This window comes from Balaenoptera borealis (assembly GCF_965194805.1).
Source record: "Balaenoptera borealis genome assembly, chromosome: 9".
Taxonomy (NCBI): domain Eukaryota; kingdom Metazoa; phylum Chordata; class Mammalia; order Artiodactyla; family Balaenopteridae; genus Balaenoptera; species Balaenoptera borealis.
The window spans coordinates 2,949,327-2,974,808 of NC_138873.1; the positions used below are offsets into that span (position 1 = coordinate 2,949,327).

Sequence of the window (25,482 nt, forward strand, 5' to 3'; positions counted from 1 at the left end):
TGAAGGTAGATAAATTGATTATAAAGTCTACATGAAAAATAAACAAGTAAGAATAAACAGGAAAACCTTGAAAAAGAAGAATTTAGTTTGGGGGACAGGGCTAGCCCTTCCAGACATTAAAATACACTATAAAGTCTCTATAAATAGAGCAAGGTAGTATTAACACATCATTGGAACAGAACAGAAAATCAAGAAGTTGACCCCTGTGCATATGGAAATTTAGGGTGATAAATACATCATCTTAGATCTTAGTGGGAGAAAAGATGGGCTTTTACTAAATAATGTTGAGACACATGGATAGCCTTTGGAAAAATGTAAATTACATCCATATTATCCCATACTGTACTCAGGATAAATTCCAATGCTTCAGAGATTTGAAAGTCAAAAGTGAAACCACTAGTACCTGAAGAAGTGATTGGTGGTATGTCATGTTATCCTAGACCTATACGTGTGTAGTGCTAAATTTTGAGGCCGATCCTACCACGGAACCTGTGTGGCGTTCCCGTCGCTAAGAGCTGTGGATTTGACAGTCGGTTATGTGAGTCAACTGCGTGGACTCAGCACATTTCCGTTTGCTGGTGCCCAGGCAATGAGCGTTCTCACTGTGGTTCATGGCACTGGGTATCCAACATCCTAACTCTTCAAAGAGGAAGAGACTTCACTGAGGCAAACTTCCTCAAAAGTGAAAGGATTAAAAAGGACAAAAGCAACAAGAAGTTAAAGTGCAGTTGCAACTTTGATTTAAATAACATTGCTGGGCTTCCCTGGTGGCGCAGTGGTTAAGAATCTGCCTGCCAATGCAGGGGACACGGGTTCAAGCCCTGGTCCGGGAAGATCCCACATGCCTCAGAGCAACTAAGCCTGTGCACCACAACTACTGAGCCCGTGTGCCACAACTACTGAAGCCCGCGCGCCTGGAGCCTGTGCTCTGCAACAAGAGAAGCCACCGCAATGAGAAGCCCGCGCACCGCAACGAAGAGCAGCCCCCGCTCGCCACAACTAGAGAAAGCCCGCACGCAGCAACAAGACCCAACACAGCCAAAAAATAAAATAAAATTAAATAGATAAAATAAATAACATTGCTACTCCCCAACTCTGAAAGAGATAAAAATGTCTTGATCTGAGACAGAGTACCGCTTTTCTGGCTAGGAGTGTTCCCGAGCGTGGTGGACGACAGCCCACCGACCACCAGGAAAAAGTGTGTCTCGATTTTGGAGAGTGAACGTTTCTTCAAGTCCTTCCTCCTATTTTTCCCTGAGTGAGGGTAGAGAGCGATCAGGGAGGTCTTGGCACCCTCCTGCTTTCTTTCTATCTTCTTCCTGGGCCCAAACGTGTCGTTTTTTTAAGGTTAAGTCGAAGGGATAAATGTGATTCTCAGAGACGACTGTAAATTACCCACGGAAATAGATTGTGTCCTATATTATATTCTTTCTTTTTTTGACTATTTGATTATAAAATAATAAGACTGGTGTTCATGCCAGCTTAAGGGTATTAACCTTATTTCTTTATACTTAAAGCTTGTTTATATAGAACTTTTCTTACCAGAAGATCATCTATGATGTAAAATAAGAGGGTAGAGACAAATTTTACTTTATTTTTTTAAAAAATCATATAATTAATCAACCTTATTGAGGTGTAATTTACACACAACAAAAATTCACCCATCTTAAGTGTACCAATGGATGACTTTTGACAACTGTATATCTCTATGGACCTTCATCCTAATCAGGATATAGAATACCCTATCCCTAGTAAGTCCCCTGTGCTGTGGGCATTGTTTTAACGATTAATTCCTAATTCCGTAACAGGATATTTCTTTTTTTTTTTTTTTTCCAAATTTATTTATTTATTTAATTTATTTTTGGCTGTGTTGGGTCTTTGTTTCTGTGCGAGGGCTTTCTCCAGTTGCGGCAAGCGGGGGCCACTCTTCATCGCGGTGCGCGGGCCTCTCACTATCGCGGCCTCTCTTGTTGCGGAGCACAGGCTCCAGACGCGCAGGCTCAGTAGTTGTGGCTCACGGGCCCAGCTGCTCCACGGCATGTGGGATCTTCCCAGACCAGGGCTCGAACCGGTGTCCCCTGCATTGGCAGGCATATTCTCAACCACTGCGCCACCAGGGAAGCCCCGTAACAGGATATTTCTTTTAGCACGAACTTCAGTGCCACAAGGACAAGCACAGACTAAGAAACGCTCTGTGTGTGAAGGTGCTCCATGAGAAAATGAAGAAGCAATGGGTGCAGATGAAAACACCTGACCTTGAATTTCAACAGGACCTTGAGAATCAAAAGAGAAAGGTATTCTGTTTTCTATCGTGCTTTCAGGCTGGATTTGTTTGCTGCCTTTAACGTGCTTTGGGAAGCGACTTCAGGCTTTCCATTCTTAGCACGTGCCTGGTTACATTTCATCTCTTTTGTTAACATGCGAGCCCTTTCAGTTGGGTTTTATTTAAACCCATTTCCCAGATGAGAACTTGGCTGGGAGAGGTTAGAGAACTGACCACGGGCGCAGCTGGCTGGTGGCAGAGCCAGGGTTTGCTCCAGGCCTGTTATTATTCCTCACTGCCTTTGGCAAAACGAGGTCTCAACGGCTGCCGCCCACCCTGCCCACTCCCTCTCTGTCCAGGCCCGGCATCCCGTGCCCATTTTGAGTCGAGTCTGGCCAGGAGCAGCTCCTTCCCGTGTCCGTCTCTGAATCCCTTCTCTGTCTGAGTTTCCTTCTCAAGGCTCCCCAGACAGGCTGCCTGAACATCTCAAACATGTTCAAGCTCTAATATCTATTCCTCCCTAACTCAAGGTTCTTCTCAGCGGACTGTGCACCCGACGGCGGGAGGCCTGGGCCTACCCGCGATCCCTCCGGTTCAGGGAGCTTTCGTCTACTTCCAGCAGCACCACGCACACAGAACCGCTTGTGAAGTTTGCCGGCCTCGGGCCTCTTGCTCATCACCAGCCCTCAAGCCCCCAAGTTCCGAGCACATGGGGGCCTTCTCTAGAGGACGTGACGAATGCGCTTTGAGCCTTCGTGGAGTTTACTTGGTGCAGATGAGGGACAAATCATGGAAAAATTTAAAGCAAAGATAAAAAATAAATCAGACAGTATGATGGGAGAGGACACATGCTGTGAAAAAATACAGGGCAGGTTAAAGGATATTTGGGGTGCTGGGGAGGGGCTGGCCCTGTGGGTCCCTGGGTCCGACCACCCCAGGAGAGGAGCGGCGGGTGCAAAGGCCCTGGGGTGTGTGCGGTGTGCAGGGAACAGTGAGGACACCAAAGCGTTTGGAGGGTAGAGACGCCACGGTCAGGGGACGGGGTGCGGATCACGTGCCTCAGGGCCCAGAAGGGACTCCGGCTTTGTTCCGGGTCAGACGAGGCGCCACTGCAGGGTTTCTGCAGAGAGTGGTGCAGACCATTAACGAGCTCACAGTTTATTCCCAAGTTTCAGAATCCAGTCTGATGCTTCCGCATGTTTTTGCCTCTTGCTGTTTGGGTGTCCTCAGGTGTATTTATCTGTGCTGTGTTTCCTTTGAGTGCAGCACACTGAGGGCCGGAGTGTGTCTGGAACACGCCCGTCTCTTAAGATGTGATGGCACTTTTTTTTTTTTTTTGATGCACCTCGAGGCTTCTGGGATCTTAGTTCCCTGACCAGGGATCAACCCTGGGTCCTCGGCAGTGAAAGTACCAAGTCCTAACCACTGGACCGCCAGGGGAAGTCCCTGGCCGTGCACCTTTGTGAGGTTGTGGGGAGACATCACGTCTCAGGAGAATCCAGTGTGCGTCCCAGGCCACAAAATCCACACTTATTAACTGTGCTGGGCAGGTGGCTCTTGGGATCTGGACCCCACCCAGGGCAGTTGACAGGCCTTGGTAAACGGTGGAGGGAGAAGAAGGGCCCACAAAGAAACAAGTGTGTCATGAATGAGTTCTCTGTCATAGGTTGTATTGGGTCCCCTCAAAAAAAGGCACTGAAGTCTTACACCCAGTAACCCAGACATAGGGTCAGGGAAGGTGTGATTAGTTAGGATGAAGTCGTCCTGGAGGGGGACCCTAATCCAATGTGATTGGCGTCCTAATAAAAGGGGAAATCTGGACACAGGCAGGGGAAGGCCTGTGAGGACAGAGGCAGAGAGGGGAGGTGCCTCCAGGGCCTGGAGTCCCTGCCGAAGACTGTCTGCACCACCGAAAGCTGGAGGGGTGGGAAGCATCCTCCTCTAGGGCCTTGGTTTCAGACTTCTGGCCTCCAGGACCACGAGAGAAGCCGTGTCTGTTGTTCTAAGCCACTATCTCTGCGGCTTTGTCAGGCCGCGCTCAGAAACCAGCGCTCTCTTGAGCGGAGCGTGGATGGCCTCCTCGGGCATGTGTGTGTTTGCTGGGAAATCACACAGAACCTCGGACCCGCCCGGCAACCCCTTCTCTCTCTCTGTACCCAAACCTCATGGCTCTTCCCCATAGGCGGAACCTGTCCCTGGGGTCACCTACCCATGGCCCCGGTCCAGGCCACGTCCCCCAGACGATGGTGGCACCTCATTACCGGCCCTGTTTCACCTTGTGCCACTGCGGTCGCATCTCCGTCCGGTAGCCACACTCCGTCTGGTCCGGGCCGCTCGCCTTTCTGGCGTCCTTGCTACCTCCTGGGTCCACAGGTGGATCCCAGGGTGGGAACTTTGCCCAGACAGCCGGCTCCTTCCCCCTCACCTCCTTCTCATCTTTGTTCCCCTTGCTATGCCTGCTCAACTGCCCTCCGCACGCCCCGGTTCCTCTGCTTCTCCTTCTGCCCGTAGCACCGGCCGCCTTCCCAGGCCACGTAACTGACTTAGTATGTTTCTCACTGGTTGCCCCACCTAAACTCCACGGGGGAGGAAAGGGTTTATCTGTTTGATCTGTCTTGTTCGCCAGTGTTTCCCAAAAGCCCGGAACAGTGCCTGCCACAGAGGACGCATTTAAGAAATGTTTGTGAAGGAATGAACAGCTGCATGAATAAAATGCAGTTAGTGTTTCTCCTGTGTCTATAGCTTATAGCACAGTGTAACCTGTAGTTAAATGGCTTTTATATCCCTACCAGGGGCAATTCTGTACAAAGACAACTGCAAAAAAAAAAAAAAAAGACACAAGTGCACGACCTGAAAGCGTGGGTTTCCTTCGCCTCTCACACACGACCTGACCCACAGGCCTCACCCCGTGGAGGTGGCTAGGCTTCCTACTGGCGCCAATGAAGATAACTTCCTCATCCCGTGTGTATTGCAAACTCCAGTTTTCTTCCCCCTTTTTAGGAACAATGCGAGCTTCGGAGGGTCTGAGAATCTAATGGGTGCTGAGAGCCATGGGTCTCCGAGTTTGGTCCTTGGACCAGCGGTATGGGCGTCAGTGGGAAACGCCCGCCCTGACCTGCAGAATCAGAGCCTGGGGGCGAGGTGAGGACAGCAAAGGGTGGGCGGAAGCTCCAGGCGATTCTGGTGAGATCCCTGGTTCAGAGCCCTGCTCTCGGCGAGCAGCGGAGTGGGGCTAAATAAACACCGGCACCTGGGGACTCTGAAGGAATGCTCACACCTTCAGAAACCTCCTTGATGTGGAGGTCATACTGCAAAGCTCTTTGCTCGCCACCCAACTGGAAGGCAAACCCGGAATTCGTTCCCAGGAGCCCCCAATACCGCCCCCCCCCCCCCGACAGGCACCCTGATGGGATTAAAAAAATACACCCAAACCCTTTCTGTTGACAATACTTCGTGTCAAATACCACTGTCCTTTCGGGAGGCTCATTTGCATTCTATTAATATGTGCATAAAATGTTGTCTGGTCTGAGCCCAAATACACAGACAGGAAAATCAAAGGGAACCTCTTCCCACCTTTTGCTGGCTTCCTCCTGAACAGTTATTTGTTCTAAAACAACTTCCTCAGGGAATTTCCTTTCCAAAAGAAACTCCTCTCCATTTTAAAGGAAAATTACCCCTTATTCCCGGCTCCTTAACCAATTTCTGACAGGGAGCCCTAATGAGAGCGGGAGTTGGCAACTGGCGTTTTTCCTGCCCTCCTTTTTAAAGCCGTAGGTGAGACCCTTTAGAAAATATTCTGAGGAAATTTAGTGACTACAAAGGACTTGCATTTTGTGTGGAATTTATACGAACACCTAACTAATGCTTTTATTTTGGGGCGGAGCAAACAATTACTGAAATGCGGTAGACTTTGAACCATGTTCCTATGAGGAAGTTATAAAAAGATCTCTAACCAAATATTTATGGACATTAAAGAATAGATTTCGTACTCAAAATAACACGCCATGGTTAAAGTAGATTAAAAATGATTCCGGAGAGTAAAAATAGGAAAAAACATCAACTTTTAACGCAAAGGTTTAAAGTGTTTAATAACGTTCAGCAAATATTGTCGGTAAATTTTCGATGCTTCCAAGAAGTTAAAATAGGGGTTTTTTTGGACAAAATCTTCCTGTCTGAGACTGATTTATTGAAGATCTTAAAGACGTTAGTGGACTTGTTTAGTTATGTCATCTTTCTCATGACCGAGGATGTGAAACTCTTAAAATTTGTACAATTGCAGAGTTAGATGGAGCTTAGAAATCACTGGGTCCAGCACTTTATTTTCCCAGTAGGAGAGTGCGGAGGGGCGTCCCTCCCAAAGTTCTTTCCACGCTCAGCCCTCTGTCTGATCCAGATGCTTCAGAAATAATTCCTTTTTTGTTACAGTGTTTAACACATTTTAATCACTGAAGGAATCGTTTTCTTACTGGTTGGAAGTGAATGGGATGCACGTTTACTGTATCAATATCTGCAATTCACCAGGATTTGGGAGAAGTGAAGCTGCCCTGCTTTGCATCAATTTCATTAAGGCTCAACCCCATGAAAAGTGCCTGCACTCACCTGTAAAACCATCCCTTGGACTCTAAGCTCTGTGTTAACTGGACTCTGGAGAGGGGATCTGAATTGCAGTATCCCAAGTTCTAGGCTTTCAGCCCCGGTTTCCTGCTCTGTAAAGCGGGATGTGAGTGGGGGGCAGGCCTGGAGGGCTGGATCAGATGACGTCTGGGCTCCTTGGCTCCACTTTCTGAGATTCTCTTCCTATACTAAACCTTCTTGTAGCACGACTTTCCTTTGGTCACATTGTCCTTACCTGATTTTCATGGAATTTCCTCAGGCACAAAAAGCTCTGCTTTAAAACACATTTTTTGTAATTGACTTTTGAGGGGTTGGACAGATTTTACACCAAGAAACATAATTAGAGTGAGTTTCCAACTTGGAAAATGACTCCCCGTTGTTGCCTTGTTTGTGTACTTAAGATATGATTTACAACATACCTCGAATTTCTAGACTATACGTCTTTGGTACAATGAGTCATGTCTACAGTACAAACCTATTTGAGAGGGATGTGGTGTCATTTGGCAAAAGGCAAAACAACTGTTTTTGTTTTATTTTCTATGGATAAGCTAAATATCTTGGGCTGAAATACAAAAAGGTATACTTCGTGGCACAGTGAAGTCCACAGTCGTTTTCACCATCACCGCATACGTAGCACCTTACTGATGCTGGAGGAATGAACATAAAGATGAGCAGGGGAAAGTAATGGGTTGGTTCATAGGGCTTTGTAAGGAAGGAGGAAAGAGGAGGACTTTTTCAATTAGTTCAGGGAAGGACTTGTATTTTCCAATGAGAAGAACTAACACCCAGAGCCTGGAGTGACTTGCTCGGAACCATCTGGTCTCCCCGCCAGGGGCTCGCAGACTCACTGGGGAGCTAGTACATGGCACACGGTCAACAACAGCAAGCCATGTGTTTATTTCATTATCTACTTAATTACACTTACGCCATGAATATATTCTAAGCTTTTAATGAATGTATGTTGGTTTGAATTAGTTAAACATTAAAAATGGGTAATTTCCGCCATAGTATACTTTATTGATTTCTTCTTTCAGCATTTCCATTTTGAAGTTCTTCTGCCTAATTTCATTAGGACGTAATGACACCTTTTAAGGACATGTGATTTGGAGTTTTATTGTGCTACATTTGCTAAATGGCTAAATTTGAATTTGTTTTTACTTTTCAATGGTTTTGATTTTTTCCTTCATTGGAAAGATCTAGACTTCCATATTTAACCAAATTAATAGATATTAATTAATTATTTCAACAGTCTATTAATAAATTAATAGACTGTTGAAATAGAATTAGTGGGAACTAGGGCCACACCTAACTACCCAAATAGAATTAGTGGGAACTAGGGCCACACCTAACTACCCACGGCCTCCCCACCCTCCTCCAGCCCCTCACATGTAGATTCTCTTACCATGTGTTTCAAGAGGGGCCCACAAGGGGGTTTCCTGGGTGCCACCATCTTTGCTGGGAAAATTCAGTGCCCATTTTTTTTCTTTTCAAGTAGCTCTGAGCACGTATGCCACTTATTTGTCTCAGGCATAGCGTAGCGGTGATGGCATTTGTTGTGAGGAGGATTAAGTTTCTAGAGGAGAGAGCTGGACAAATGCAGAGCAAGATGTTTTGGGAAGAGTTGGCGACAGGCATCAGCCCGTCGATTCTCCAAGGACTGTGGTGTCAGGGTTCCTTTCAATGAGCTGGACAGTCATTCCATACACACGGCCAGTGCTTTTGTTTTTTAATTAAAAAAAAATGTTTTTTGGCCACGCTGCTTGCAGCTTGCGGGATCTTATTTCCCCAACCAGGGATCGAACCCATGCCCCCTGCAATGGAATCGTGGAGCCCTAAATACTGGACCACCAGGGAATTCCCATGGCCAGTGCTTTGAAGCCCGAATGAAAGATACCAGCCCCACCCTAACCCAGTCCATAGAAGAGGTTTTCCAACCTCCACTCCCAGAAAAGAAGAACCTGATATAAGCTTGTCCTCTCAGAGAGTCAGTAATTCCCAAGATGAAATTGATAACTTAAAGCATATTAATATAATAAATGTGAATAATTTAGTAGGAACTGAGACTTATGTGAAAGTGCTAGCATTTGGCAGATTTTGATGGGTTAGAAATAGCATATCATTCATTATTTTCAGCAAACATTTTTCAGGTGGGCATTGTTCTATTAATAATTGTACTTGAAGACATTTATATCAAATAGATAATCAATAAAAATATATGTATCAGTAATGGAAAAAGGGATTATAATTAAATTATTTCTGGTACCAGAAATAATTGAATGGTTTTCAAAATAATAGAAAATTCTATTTCTTTTGCTACTTTGTATACATTAGGTGCACAACAAATATTTGTTTTATGGGCTTTGCTTACAAAACACTGAAAAAATTGATTTTTTTTTTTTAATCGAAACGGTGCTTTGTGTCAGGAAATCTACAATTTCCTGTACAATTTGGGAAATCTACAATTTCCTGTACAATTTGTGCCTTGAACTCAGTGAAGACTATGCCATAAAAAACTACATTGTAACCCAAAAAGAAAGTAATCAGAATTAAATCGAGACAATCCATTTCAATACAGTAGCATTATTATTTTCATTACTCTCAGTAGAGTGCTTTTTGCTAGTCATGATGACGTTAAATCTGCCTTTATTATTTTGCACAAATGAATGCCTGAGATGTGTGCATGTGTATATGTAGGTGTGTGAATACATGTGTGTTAACTTTTCAAATCATACTGCAAAGACAGAACAAGATCAACCCTCTCTATCACATCGTTAATCCATCCCTGAAGCATCTGTGATCTCTCTCCCACACAGGATTAACTATCCAGCATCCTGAGCCCTTCCAAACTTTACTGATTATAGGAAATAAGCTAAACGACCTTAAATAAACATACAGATGTCAGAGTCCACGTACTGTATAAATTGATATTGATAAAATTGATAAAAATATAGTAACAGCAAGCACTTCTACAGGCCAGACCACCTCTAAGTGCTTTTATGTATCAACTAACTTGGCTCTTACAAAAACCATGTCAGCTAGACACTGTTATTTTCAACTCCATTTTACAGATGAGGAAAATCGAGGTACCATGAAGTGAAGTAACTTGTTAAAGTGATGTAGCTTGTAAGTGGCAGAGCTGGGATTTGAACCCAGGCAGGAGGCTCTAGATTTTAAGCTCCTAAACACTATTTTAGTTGACCTTCCAGCCTTTCAAATGGCCTTTTGTATAAAGACATTCATGTAAGCTCATGCATTTTCCTGGTAGGCAGGATAAATATTCATCAGGACTTTATGGAGACTTTTTATTGTCTGTGCAGTTGGCCAACCAAGTATCTGATTTTGTTGTTGTTGTTTATAAATATGGTCATGATACTCATAGGCTTTTAAAAACTCTTATTTCTATCCACTTCTAACAGATATGTATCTGTTTTCCAAGCCCATGGCAGATTAGAAGTAGAGAATTAACATGGTAAGAGGATGCAATAAAACAGTAAAAATGACAGTCTCAGGGCAAAAAAATCGAAAGAGAAAAAGGCAACCAGGATGGTTTGCGTAGCTCCTGAGATTGTCAGCACAGGAACGCACAGAAGAGTTATTTGTGGACCTAGGCACGTGGCTGAGTTGTGAGAAATGTTTCTCCGTGTTTGAAATCTAGCAAAGCCCTGGGCAGGCCCGGCCTGGGCCCTCACCCGCCCCTCACAGGCCTTTGAGATGATGAGGATGCAGGGACCTGAGACTCTGGGGCCCACAGGACCGCAGGGGCTCCTCCAGACGAGCCCTAGACTTGAAGGATTGAGTCGCTGACTGATAGACAGCAGGAAAGAACAATCGGATGTTTAAGTCATTAAAATACCTTCCACCTTCTCCCTTCCCTTCTCGGAACTTAGGACCAGAGCTGCCCCTTAGTTGGAGATGGCAGAGCTGTGAGCACACATGGGGGCAACCCTGCCCTCCCCCTCGTCCCAGTGGGGACGAGACTTGGGGAGGGACACGATGGGCAGCACAGAGGGGGCAGCGGCCCCAGACAGGGCCAGACGGGGCAGCTGGGTGGACGACGAGCGGCACCTCTGTCCCCAAAGCAGGAAAATAGGCCTCTGGGGACCCGGCCGGCCGTGGCCAACCAGCCACCAGAGGGGGGCTGGAGGAAGCGGGGTGGCAGCACACACACACAGGGGGCGGGGCTTCGGGGCCGCCACGGGGAGAGGCTCGTGGCTTCGGAGAAAGTGGAGCGGGTCCGGGGCCCGAGCGTCTGCGTGTCCTTGCGTGGTTCCCGCTCCCCGCCTTCTCCACCCTCTGGACCGGGTTACAAGGTGAACCCTGTACTCCCCAGTGAAGTAACGCGAGGGAAATGGCTATCATACAGTACTACTTATCCATATGGAATTGTTCAACAGGCTGCAGGAATCAACGCAGAAAGAAATCCAAAGTTACATAGGCCGAATCTGTAACAAACTGGAATAATAAACCAGAGGAGGAGGGAAGAGCTACAGAATAAATGCCTTACCTTAGGTTTACTCTTCACACACCCCAATTTCAAGCCAGGAGAACAGTGAATAGCACATTTTTTTTTTTTTTAGTGGATCAATTTGTTCATCTCAATGATGGAGAAGTTAATTTTTGCCTATTGGATATAAATAATAGAGTCAGAGACACAGCTGTTAGATTTAACCCAATAACATTATAAAAACTTTTATACACAATGAAAAGAAACTTCATATAATAAGAAAGACACTGAAATCTAAAAATAATAAATGTGAAAACACGATAAAAGTTTACATCCAAAATGTGTATGGATTGATACTGATAAACATATAACACACTTGGCTAATCAGATATTCAAAGGATATTAACAGTTCCACATCGACAGCAACAACGTGTGTTTACCGATTATATGAAGCTTCATGACCCCACACTGAGGGACAGAGGGCACCTGGCAGAACCAGGCCTAGAGCCTGGACGTGAGGGAATAGAAATAATGGACTTCTACTTAAAAACGTTCAACTCAACTTGTAAACTTAAATGAGAGTCACTTGAGTTATACCCATTTTACTATCAAAGTAGCCAGAATAAAAGTCCCCAACCTGGGCAGGCCATGGGGGACCAAGTAAGCAGAGTCCTCATTCTGGGGAGCAGTCTGGTCATCAGATTGTGCTGGGCAATTGTCCCCACCCTCTGATGCAGCAGTCCCACCTGTGAAATGATCATCTGGGGTAGACAGAAAATATTTGTAATAGCGGCATTGATAACAGCCGAGAGAGCAATAACTCCATGTCTAATCATTGGTAAACACACGTATCACATTGCATTACACTTAGTTTTTCTCATGTTTGTCTCCTGGCTAGATAAAAGTTTGAGGGTAGGGACCCTATATTGATTACTTTTGTGTCCCCAGCATTTAACAGGAGCCAGCACATAAGCAATCAAAAAATATTTATTGGGGCTTCCCTGGTGGCGCAGTGGTTGAGAATCTGCCTGCTAATGCAGGGGACACGGGTTCGAGCCCTGGTCTGGGAAGATCCCACATGCCGCGGAGCGGCTGGGCCCGTGAGCCACAACTACTGAGCCTGCGCGTCTGGAGCCTGTGCCCCGCGGCGGGAGGGGCCGCGATAGTGAAAGGCCCGCGCACCGCGATGAAGAGCGGTCCCCGCACCGCGATGAAGAGTGGCCCCCGCTTGCCGCAACTAGAGAAAGCCCTCGCACGAACCGAAGACCCAACACAGCCAAAAAAAAAATAAATAATAAATAAATAAATAAAAAGTAGCTATAAAATTAAAAAAAAAAAAATTTATTGAATGGAAATTAGCCGAATCCAGGTAGCTAATGGGATGTAATAGTGTTACCATAATAATTATGTAAAACCTACATTCCTTGGAAATGTGCACACAATATAAGTAAAAAATCAAAACACCAAACTGTACACACCAGCTCCACTCTGTAAACTACAGGTGTCGATGGTCATCACAAGAGGACGCATGGGGCAACCCAGCCAGACCAGCCTGGGTTGGGGTCACCGAGAGACCTGGTTCTAGGTCAGTTTTCCCACCTACGAAACAAAATGTCCGTCTTGCAAGGTTGCTGTGGGTTCATATTGAGTTAAATAGATCCAGAGCACAGAACAGGGTTTGGCTTATAATATGGTCAATACATAGTTGTCGAATTAGGTAATGAAAGCAGAACCCAGCAGACTGCAGGGCACTTGGAAGGTGCTCGAAAGTGGAGATCACTGTGATTATTGTTTAGAGACATATTAGACACAGAACATGTGAAGGGTTGACGATTTAGTCTTATGTGTTTATGTTTTGTAAAATTCACTATAATAATACACAGCGAAAAAGAAGAAGCCAGGGAAGGAGCTGATGCATTGTTGAAAAGGACAAATGAAAAATGAATGTAACGTTTTAAACTTTGTTCAAAATCCTGTTATCTGGGCACCCTGACAATCCAGCTTATCTCAATCCTTTAAGCCTCTGAATGGCTGAAGTTTTACTTCTTAGATTTCTGGAGTAGAAAAGGGCCTGATGAATTGCTGTTTTTAATTTATACTACTGCCTGAAGGAATCTGATGTGGCTTATGGTAAAGACACACAAACACATATAATGATACCTTTAAAAAAAATACCAAAACGAATTGAATGTTTAGGACATAATATTAAATCATCGCTCATTCCACAAATGTTTGCATCCTCAGCACAAGAGGTTATGACACACGTGCACGACAGCAAGCCCCCCACTGCCCTCTCCAGGGAGGTGCTCTTGCAACACTTTGCACGTACAGTTCAGTTGTCTTCACAACTGTATGGGGTGGGTTCTGCTATTCCCCTTCCCCTTCTGCAGATGAGAAAAGTGGAGCATGCAGAGGTCAGGTATGTCCCGGAAACCCAGCTAGAAAGCGCAGAGCTGGGAGTTGGGCTCAGGCAGTCTGGTGAGAGAGGTCACATTCCAAAATTCAGGAGCTTTCTCAGGAATTCAGCCCAGGAGGGGACAGAGGCACGCTGGCAGGTGAGATGTAAAGTAGACATATGCAAATGATCTTTGCGTGGAAGTGAAGATGACCTCACAAGACCACCAGGTGATGTTACTCCAGGTACATTGCTCGCTGGTTTAAAAAGCAGCTGCATCTGTTCTTTAGTTCAGCATATTAGTCCCCTAGGGCTGCAGAACACATGGCCACACACTGGGCAGTTGATACAAAAGTTTAGTCCCTCGCAGTTCTGGCGTCCAGAAGTCTGAAATCAAGGTGTCAACCTCTCCAGACGGCAAAACGTGTTAAAATTAAGACATTATGTTTGGGAGGAAAAGCCAAGGACGTGACTGTACAACGTTTTGATGAGGCCTCAGAAAGACACCAAGGTCAGGGAGTCCAGTCACACCAGGACCTTTTCAAGGGATTAAGGGGGAGCCTCAGAGCCTATCAACCAATCCTGGGGCCTCTAAGGAGCTTCAGGGCATCGACCCAGGGTCATCCCAGCAGGATCCAGACAGAGAGGGGTCATCTCAAAAAGATCTATGAGCGAGGTCTTAGTTTCATGGAGTGAGTCCCATTGAAGTCCATGGGAGACCCACAACGTTTCTGAGAAAACTACTTCTGCAAAAACACTGGCAGCTTGGGCAGAAAGGAATGGGGAGAGTACAAACCCCCCAAATTCCACTGTCAGGAAGCAGGCTGAGAATACTACTCAGCTGCACATATGTGCTACCTTTCATTTCAAAACAAAGGAAAGACTCAGAAGGTGGAACCGACAGCCCAGATGGTGAAGCCATGAGAATTATCCTCAGGCCTTGAAGCTTAATCAAGGAACTTCCAAGCTCACCCGTCTGGCTTCAGAACTGCTATAGAGCAGAGACTCCCCTTTACCTTCCTTTTCCTCCTCTTTCGAACTGAACTGTCGACAGTCCTTATCTGTTGCTTGTCCCACGGTTGTACGTTGGGTGAGTTGAGGACATGACTTTTCAGTTTCACAGGTCCATAGATGGGCAGAAATTGAACTTAAAGATTATTCCCAGGAGGCTTCTCTGACCTTTGACCTGGTTTAAATGAGGAGATGTGGGACTCTGAGTTGATGCTGTAAGAGATAAGAATCTTGGGAACCCTGGGAGGGGCTGAATGTGTTTTGCATATGAGAGGGACATGAATAATAAAGGCCAGAGGGTGGATGGTGGCAGACAGACTCTGAGGTGGCCCCCTGATTCTTGCCTCCTGGTACTTAATGACTCCCCTGAGTCACAGAACAGGACCTGTGACTTGCTTCTAATCAATAGCTCATGGCAAAGGTGATGGATATCACTCTGGTGACCATGGTACAATCTACAAGACTCCATCTTGCTAGTAAACTCACTTTCTCTCCCTTTGTTGATTCTGAAGATGCTAGTGACCATAAGTCCTATAACTAAAGGAAAGTGAATACTGTCAACATCCTCATGAGCAGTGATATATGCATGCTTCCCCAGTCAGACCTCCAGATGAGAACACAGCCTGGCCAACACCTTGTGGGACTCTAAGCAGAAGACCCCACTAATCCATCCCTGGACTTCTGACTCTCAGAAACTGTGAGATCATAAATGTGTATTGTTTTAAGCTGTTAGAGCTGTGGTAATTTGTTACACAGCAACAGATAATTAGTGCATGCAACTTATTCCTTTAACACAAGTAAAGGGTGTGATGCCAATAAATGGTAAAAATTTCAGTGGCTATATGATCGTTAGTTTGCATCATTATTTTTATTAATCTGAGTATATCTTTAGAATATTTATAGCCCAGTTAATTTATGAAATAGATAAATGTTAAGATTTTAAGACAGTTTTCCACATAGTAGTAATTTTTCTGTATTTTTTAGCCCTCCAGTTTTAGTTGATAGTTTACTAGATCAAACTTAGACTCATGGGGTGTAAAAGGATTACTTATTGTGCTTTGATCTCCTACTGTTTACCAGATAGTTCCAGGCACTTTCCAGACATGATCTTATCCTCAAAACAATCCTGGGAGAAAGACATTATTACTAAGTCTAGTTTAAAGCTGAAAAAACTGAGGGTAGGAGATGTTAAGTAACTTGCCCATAAGGGCAGAGCTTGGATTTGAGCCCAAGTTAGATGTACCCCCAAAACTTATGTCCTTTACATACATTATGCTGTTTATTTTTTTAAATTTTAAATGTTAGAGAGGTAGAAGATTCTTTTCCCTCAGTTTTATTCATCTATTAACTTTTACCAATACCTTTTTAAAAAAAAGGATCTTTAAATAGTTTTAAATTTTCATAATTGTGTTGAACACATGAGTAGTGGAAATGCAAACACTTTCCTTTATTATTTCAGCAACTTTTCCAAATTCATTTTATGAAGCCAGCGTTATTTTGATACCAAAGCCAGCGTTATTTTGATACCAAAGCCAGACAAGGATGCCACAGAAAAGAAAATTACAGGTCAGCATACATACAAAAATCCTCAACAAAATACTAGCAAGGCAGGAGTTCCCTGGTGGCCTAGTGGTTAGGATTCTGGGCTTTCACTGCCATGGTCCGGCTTCAGTCTCTGGTCGGGGAACTGAGATCTTGCAAGACACGTGGTGCAGCCAAAAAAAAAAAAAAAAAACTAGCAAAGGAGAGAATATTTGCAAATCATATATCTGATAAGGGACTAATATCCAAAATATATAAAGAACTCATACAATTCAATAGTAAAACCCCCAAACAATCCAATTAAAAAATGAGCAGAAGATCTGAATAGACATTTTTCCGAAGAAGACATACACATGACAACAGGTACAGGAAAGAATGCTCAACATTATTAATCATGAGGGCAATGTAAATCAAAACCACAGTGAGATATCCCTTTACACCTGTTAGAATGGCTATTATAAAAAAGACAAGAAATAACAAATGTTGGTAAGGATGTGGAGAAAAGGGAACCCTTGTGCACTCATGGTGGGAATGTATATTGGTGCAGTCACTGTGGAAAACAGTACGAAGCTTCCTCAAAAAAATTAAAAATAAAACTATCATATGATCCTTCAATTCCACTTCCGTGTATTTATCCAAAGAAAACAAAAACTCAAAAAGATATCTGCACCCCCATGTTCATGCAGCATTATTTACAATAGCCAAGACATGGAAACAACCTAAGTGTTCGTTGATGGATGAATGGATAAAGTAGATGTAGTACACTTATACAATGGAGTATTATTTAGCTATCAAAAAGAATGAAAATTTACCATTTGTGACAACATGGATGGACCTCGAGGGCATTATACTAAGTGAAATAAATTAAATGTAGAAAGATACTATATGATCTCTCTTATATGTGGAGTCTAAAAAATAAAACCCCCCCTCCACCCCAATCAAGCCCATAGATACAGAGAACAGATTGGTGGGGAGTTGGAAGGTGGGAGAAATGGGTGAACTGATTTTTTTTTTTTAGTAAAATGTATCAAAGATTTAATGCAACTAATTAGTTAATAAGGGGATAAGATGTTAAGACCAATTCAAAAGAGAATTTCACGTTTGAAGATTTATGTAGTGGCTGGTAAACAGTGAGTTTTCATTGAGAAAGAGAAACCGACAAAAACATAAAGGCACAAAAACCCAGAAGACAGTAGAATCGCCTTAGTGGAGAAATAACCATGCTGCACTGCAATTCCTTTTAGGATTATTTAGTTAATGTGATTTGTGGTTATCTCGCCTTTACCAATGTTCATATCTTCATATGTATCTATAGATTTATGATTAAATATCTTTTCTTCTTCCTACAAAGGGAACTTATCACATATAAAGAAACCATGAAGAAATAATTCTCAAGTCTTAGGTGATGCCTAGTGAATCCTTGCTTGCCGGAGCATCTAAGGCAGATTTTTCTGAAATTTACCATAAGCACTTTCTCACTTTCTTAAAAAAATATTTAAGGTAAACAGGCTTAAAAGGCAGGTTCTGTTGGAAGCTCCTTTGCATAGCTCTCTAGGTTTCTAAGCCCATCTCCGTGTGTGGTCTGGTGCTGAACCCGGGGAGGGAAGACCCTGTGGGTTCCCAGGGCCCCAGTACCCCCGGGGCCGAGGCGGACGCGGCAGGGGTTTGACTGGGACGCCCGGGCTGACCGCGGGGTGTCGCTGCAGCAAAGACCTGGCCCATCGCCGAGGCCGGGGCTGGGCACCGCGGAGGAGGCACCGGGACCGCGGGCCCTGCGCCACCTGCCCCGGCGCATCCGCCCGAGTCCGGGGAAAGAACCATCGCTCCGCAAATCAAAGCGAGCTCTAAGGCATCTCAAATAGTTCAGACGGCGGAGTTCAAGTGAGGCCGTCAACCCTTGTTTGACAAACCCCTGCTACTTGAAAAAAAGTTTTAAAGAATGGTTTAAAATTTAAGGGCGCACAAAGGAACATTTGGTTATTCGAAAGGACTGATTTTTACGAGAAACTGTGTCAAAAGGCTCTCTGGAACGTGGCTGGTACTCACATCTCCGAGTCCCTTTACCTGGGAGCTGGCGGAGCCCGGTGCCCCCTCCCCGCCCCCTCCGCGGAGCTTTCCACTCGCAGCCCGGCAAGGCGTGCGAACGTGCGAGATCAAGGCATCCCAATTTTCTTTTCTTTGTCCCCCCGCGGTCCTCTTATTGGGGACGACAGTAATTGCGGCTTCTAATGGCTCGACTTGAAGGGGACAGAAGAGCGCGGCAGGTTTACGGCCGCCAGCGGGGCTCCGGGAGGACTGGGGGCCGCGGCCGCTTCCTCGACGGGCGGGGCGCGCGGCGGGCGGCGGGTCCCCGCTGCGCGCTCATTAGCGCCCACTCTGCTTAATGGCTTCCTGTGGCTGGATGTTTACTTGTCATTTGTTTTCGCCTTTGTTTCCCAGCTACTGCACCGCAGACTGGCCGCGACTTCTCTTTCCTTCTCTACAGCGCGCTGCCGGAGCTGGACGGGCGCCCCGAGGGTACCCCGCGCTCCGGCGCCTACCTGGCAGGACACGGGCCGGGGCTGGGCGCGCGGCTGAGAACCCCGGGACAGGCATTCTCGCTCCGCAGTATTGTGTGTCCGGCCTCAAATGCGCTTCGTCGTCAGAGTGACTCAGGAATTGGGGGTCCCGGGCCCCCTCAACCCTCCTGGGGCAAGACTTTGCTCTTGGAGCCCCTCTGCCCAGGGTTAGGTGCGAGCAAGGCCGGCCCTCATTAGCCCCTCGGGGTCACGTGAAATGCTGGGAGCTGGACAGTAGGAGAGACCCGAACACCACGGCCCCCAAACCCTTTACGCTCTTGGGGGGCTGTCCGTGCCAAAGCGCGGACTGGTGATGAATCTCATTCCAGACCGCCACTTCATTTTGAGCAGAGTCCTGAGAACAGCCCCGGTGAATGAGAAAGCTCTTCCCTGTGAGGGAGGGAGGGACCTACCTGGAGGGGCCACTGCCCTGAGTATCTGAGGGAGTCCATGGTGTCCGCATAAAACAACCTCATGTATTAATAAATGAGGAATTGCTCTAGACATTAGACTGAAAAAATTGTCTGATCGGTGCTGATGTAAGCTACACTGGCAACATCCAGAACACATCCCCCAATCTTTTTAGAGCCCTGTAATTCCTGACTGTAGTCTTGACTTGAATGGAAAATTCCACCCTCAAGTTATAAATCCTTGGGTAAATTAGAGGGTTCTTCTGGGGAGGTACTATTTTAAAGAAGCTGTTTCATAAATCTAGTTATACCTCCTAAAACAGGCCTTATCAGTTTGATGTGTCCCTCAGTTTCTAAGAGATGAAATGATATTTAAAAGAGGTGAGACTCCTGGTGCCTGTTTTCTATGAACTTGGCAAATACGTCATTTATCACAAGCAGCATATTCCTATGGGACAATTGGTTTACAGTGTATGGTAATTCTAGCGTCTCCATGTCAAAGGGAGATAAAACTAGAAATTGAATTTTAAGGGGAAGATACCTTTATCTACTTCCTCTCATTGTCCTCAAGCCTACCCACCCCTTTCTCCCTTCCTTTCCTAAAGCCCTCCTCTCCCCTGTCATCCTCTCCAAAGAATTCCCCTTATATTAACTCCTAGTTACCACTACCTAGGATTAAAAAAAGAACAGGAAAGAAAGGAAAACAGTTTACTACCCCTCAAATTGTTTCCTTTAGTTTTTAAATATAAATAACCCCTAGAATTAAGGGACAGAGACTTCCAAAGATGTTATTTTTTTGGTGTCATTTACTGTTGAAAATAACCCTTTCCTAACTAGATAGCTGCAAGCTATCCAGATGTTATCCTTTGGTGCTTAGAAATGGGATTTTAAATTTCTAATTACCCACTGACACCACTGACATAATTTGCCATAATTTTAAATTTCTAATTACCCACTGACACCACTGACATAATTTGCCATTAAAAATGTCACTTTGCTATATATATGTATCAGTATACATAAATACTGTTCTTTTTGAAAATAAGATTGTAGGGTTGCAAAATGAACTGACCAAATGTGGAATCTTGAAGAACATGAGCGACAATAAGAATTTTTGGAAGCTGATTCAGGAGGAAACTTGTGGAACAGAAACCAAACAAAAGCTCCAGAATATAAAATTAAAAAGTTTGTATTTATCCTTTTTTAATTCTGAATTTGAATAATTTTTTTTTCACTTTTTAGCAGTTAATTGTGGGACATAGTGCTATAATCTGCCTTCCAATTAAGTTAATATTACAGGAGAACCATTTTTTAAATACTTTAAAACTATATTTTTAAAACTATATTGATTTTTAATATAATTTCTTAAATAAGCACTGTAATATAGTGCTTATGTGTTCGATGTTTTCCTTTAGTGTACTGACATCAGTGGTAGCAATAATCATCAAAAACTACAGTTCAGAGGGAGAACAAAACTACACATTTTTTTCCCTCAGTACATTACTTGGGCTGCTTCTCTCACCAAAGAGAAGAAATCCATTTCACTAAAAGTGGAGCACTTACTTCTTGCTCAGAACTATGCACAAATACAAATTGCCTGAGTGATGAGAAACCAGGGTTCCCAAAACCTGTTTGAAGTTTGAGAACATGAGATTTTCAAGTAGGGCTGCAAGGAATTATGTAAGCTAACTTTTCTTTATTGAGTCATATAACGCTAGTAACATTACACAGCATCACTTATGCTAATGGAAGCATAATTTTTCAGCAAGTACAAGACTGCAATCATTTGGAAGTAAGTGAAACTTGCACCAACACCTCTGGGTGGCTTGTGGCTCGTTTGGATAAACTGGTTGGTTCAAATGACCTTCATGAGAACCGCATAGAGTTTGGTGGTTGAGTGCCACCTTCCCTTAGGTCTGCGGTATTCTATGATGAAACCCTCTGGATTCTTGCATAAATATTTATTAAATGCTCACCGTGCCAGGACTGGTCTAGGCAATGTAGATACATGGGGAACACGACAGGCTGATAGTCACTGATAGTTTTTCTATGGACAAAATGCTGAGGCAAAGTATTTTGAGGTGAGCATCACCTTTTATTAACTATGCATTCACATTAATGTCCTGCATGAATATTCTAGTCTCTCTTCTCTAACCTACTGATAAATGGAATATTTCCTGCCATATGGGTAAACAAAGGATGTAGCTCTCTCAGGGTTACTTGAGATGCTTCCTCCTGGGCTTGAAGTCCTAAAAATTCCCGCTGAATAAAACATAACTCAGGTTTTAGGTTGTGACTATTTTTTAAGTTGACACTATGTTCCAGGTTTTACAGGCAATATTATCTTTCATGTTACCCCATATATGGTTGTGTGCTGTTTCCATAAAAATGTCTAAAGAAATTTTGCTCAAACTTGCATATTTCTTAAGAAATTTGTGCATTTAATCCATTTAACATGAAATTTCCAGAGAAGATTTCAACACTGTTAGTTAGAGTGACTTTTTTTTTTAGAATGGAAAAATCAAGTGCAAATTTTGGAGTGGTGTGTTGAGCTTGCAGCCCTCCTGAAGGGAGGGGATGGCATGCCGGCTTCTGGGGAAGCTCCTCTGAGTAGACAGTTATGGAAAGGAGCCAGCGGTTTGATCCCGGCTGGGAAGCAAGGAATGCGGGACCCAGCCTGGAGCTGGTCACTGTTGAATGCAGGCTTATGCATGTTCACGCTGAGCTGCGCATTTCTCTCTGTAAGCAGGACTTAATCTTGGTAACTCAGGGTGTACCTTTTTGAATGGACACAGAAAGCTGGGCTATCTGAACAAGGGTTTTAAATTAGAGATAGAAAATCAAACAAATACACCTTCCTCACTACTGAGGCCGTGTATGTGTGAAGGTGAAAGATGCAAGTTGTTCTGTGTTGTGTAACAGACCAGTGTGATGAAGAGGTCCTCATTACCGCTGGGAATCTCAGTCATCATTGGCAACCAAAGATGTCACAGTTGTGAGATGAGGCTTAGGTGTCCGCCATGAGCACCACGTTGGCAGCCTGTTCATAGATACTCACAAAAGAAAAATTGTACTATTTTCTAGAAAGTACAGGACTTTGATCTAAATAGGTGTCTACAAATGTTGTTTACTTAATTTTGGAATTAAAAAAATTTTATTGAAGTATACTTGATTTACAATGTCCTGTTAGTTTCAGGTGTGCAGCAAGGTGATTCAGTTATACATATATGTATATATCTATTATTTTTTAGATTCTTTCCCCTTCTAGGTTATTACAAAATATTGAGTATAGTTCCTTGCGCTATACAGTAGGTCCTTAGTGTTGGAATATTTAAATGGTGTATATAAAATGTGTTTTTTTTTTTGTCTCTACCAAGATACGTTTTGTTTCTCTCAGAATTTTAAGAATTAAAACATATTGATATATTTTTTGACTTTAATACAATGATAAATTTAAAAATCTACCAGCAGTTATGTTTATAAATAATAATATTAAATACTGAAATACCAGAGTAAATCTTGAATAGTTGAAAGGACAGTAAATTTCCAGTTTTGTGCCAAAAGGAAGAACTTATTGTTCAAATGTTAAACTTGGCCTTAAATATTAAGTAGTATATGTCAATGTGAATTCATATTCTTTTCTGTTTATAAGGTAATGAAAATTTATCATATGAAATGCTACAATACACTACTACATGAGCAAATAGGGCCTTGATAATGAAATGTTCTCTTTCCAGTGTCTTCTCCTAGGAGAAGAGGAACTAGGCTATTGGTCAATGCTGATCAGAGGAAAGAGGTGAGATTTCTCTTATTGATGAAAAATGTGTTTTCTAATACTATATTTTAATTTTCATTTGGGAATATTTTTTTGCATGTCTACTATGTTCCAAGCTTTTTAATTACTTAGAATTAACATTCATTTCAGAGAAGTGGTTAGTGTAATAAGCATTTTAAAATTCTTATTGTATGCAGAATAATGTTTTGCATCATCCAAATAGTTTCATTTGATTGATGTAAAAGAAGAAAGTCATGATCTCTGACTCCAAAGAGACTATAGTGTGTCTGGGAGAAAAAACATACACTAAACGTGACTCAAGGAGAATGATGAAATCACCAAATACAAACGTGTTTAGAGATAAAGAAAATAAATTATTCTTATCCTTTATTATATAAAATCAGGGTGAAAACAAACTAAGGAGGTTTCCTATAGATAGTAGGTTTTAGTACAGTCTTAAAGGATTTGCTTTTCTAGAAAGGAGAGGGCTCGTCCCATGTGTCTCTGGTGAGTTTAGGTAGTGTGGTCTCTTTAAGTTCCCAGCTCCACTACTACAGGACCTGAGAATGGGTTTCTTCTGATAAGATGTGTGTTTTCCATCCTTCTGCCTTTGCTGTTCTGTGCATCGCCATTCCCTCCCGAGTGGCATTTTAACTGTTATTCCAGAGCTCAGATAACATCTTCAGCAAGCACGGCCCGATTTAGAAATTAAAAGACAGGAGGATCTAGGATAGAATGTGAAATATCATGAACTGTATTTTCATACCTGTACTTCACCGGTTGGGTTTCACAATGAGATAATTTTTTTGAGTTGGTTCATAGTGCTGGATTTTTATTTGCATACTCAGACATAGCAGCAAGGATAGCGGGACAGCTCAGTCTTGGAGTAAGACAGTCTGGGTCTGACTCCTTGTGTTGCTCCTTTACAGGCATTCTAAGCAGGTCCTCAGACCCCTGAGTGCATCTAGGAAGTGGTGATGATCCTGCCTATTTCATGAGGCTACCGTGAGAAGAACCTTAGGGGCAAGTGCCTGGCACAGATTCGTTTAAAGACAAAAGTGAAAAGTGTATGCTGTTTAAAATAGATTTTTCTTTGTTGTGTATGGTTTTTATCAAATTCTTTTCCTGAACAACTATGTTATGCTGTGTCCTGAACCGTTTCTTCACCAGAAAATTGTGTGGGTGCATGTGGTACCCAAAGCCGTTGGTGGAGGGCAGGTGTTTCGGTTTGTCTCTTGTCGCTGCGGTGCGCTGGTGGGCCAGCGCACCGGTCTCTGGGCCCTCCTAGAGGAGGCCGGTGGGCCGGGCCTTCGCACCCAGGTGTCAGGAGCACAGCCTTCTCCATTGCTAGACAGGGCAGGATTTGGGGGCCGCTCTGTCAGATGGTTGGAGACGGCTGAAAGTTTAATTTGCAGCCAACGTTCGTCTTCTGCCTTGCATTCTCTGGAAAGAAGACAAGATGCTCTCATGACTGCAGACTCAGAACTTCCATTTAACACTTTTCAATCAAGATAAACCTTACATATTAGACTAGGAAGGGTGGTTTTCTCAAATAATGTTAGAAATGTGGAGCTTTTGAAAAAAAAAGTCACGATCCACCTGAAAGTAAGGCTTTATTGTCTCTGCAGAAATGAAGAAATTAAAAGTGTTTTTGATGTTAATGGTTTCTGGTCACCCCTCTGCATTCAAAGAAGAAATGAATGCAGTTTCTTTGTCCACATGTACATGCATGTGTATAGAAGTATTTATGCCGGCAACAGTGGGAAAGGTTTTGGTAGACAACTTATAAGATTTCATGGGGCTTCCCTGGTGGCACAGTGGTTAGGAATCCGCCTGCCAATGCAGGGGACACGGGTTCGTGCTCCGGTCCGGGAAGATCCCACATGCCGCGGAGCAACTAGGCCCGTGAGCCACAACTACTGAGCCTGCGCGTCTGGAGCCTGTGCTCCGCAACGGGAGAGGCCGCGACAGTGAAAGGCCCGCGCACTGCGATGAAGAGTGGCCCCCGCTCGCCGCAACTGGAGGAAGCCCTTGCACAGAAACGAAGACCCAACACAGCTATGAATAAATAAATAAATAAATAAAAATTAAAAAAAAAAAAAGATTTCATGGAAGTTTCAAGACAAGGATGAAAATGCCCTTTAAAAAATCCCCCCAGAAACAAAAAAACTGGGCTGGATGGTAAGGCTCTAGAAACTTCCACACAGGAAAGACTCAAACAGGTGACCTGAGCCTGGGAAGACGTGTTTAAGGGAGCATAAGTGGCCTCATAACACTTGGGGTTCTCACGCAGATTTCATATTTATTTCATATTCCAAAGAGCACATTTCATATGTATTTCATATTAATCTTAAGTAGCTTCAGAGATCAGACTAGGACCAGTGGGAAGTAATTACAAAGAAGTAAATTCCAGTTCAATATAAGAGGAATTTTTTTAATGACTAAAGGTGTATCCTTGGTCCAGGCTGAC

At 43.8% G+C, this 25,482-nt stretch overlaps 1 protein-coding gene across 3 annotated transcripts in view; it reads left to right on the forward strand.

Annotated features, from left to right (window-relative positions):
• Nucleotides 1-25,482, forward strand: part of TBXT (T-box transcription factor T) — a 118,417-nt gene that overhangs the window by 19,440 nt on the left and 73,495 nt on the right. The window contains exon 2 of one of the 3 annotated variants that reach the window (XM_082404623.1): nt 22,975-23,033. The exons of 1 other annotated variant lie outside the window; for it this stretch is intronic. The gene's annotated coding sequence lies outside the window, so the exon portion shown is untranslated. Of the gene's footprint in view, nt 1-20,476; nt 23,034-25,482 lie in introns of those variants that run through there. One more of the 3 variants, XM_082404625.1, reaches the window with a different exon arrangement.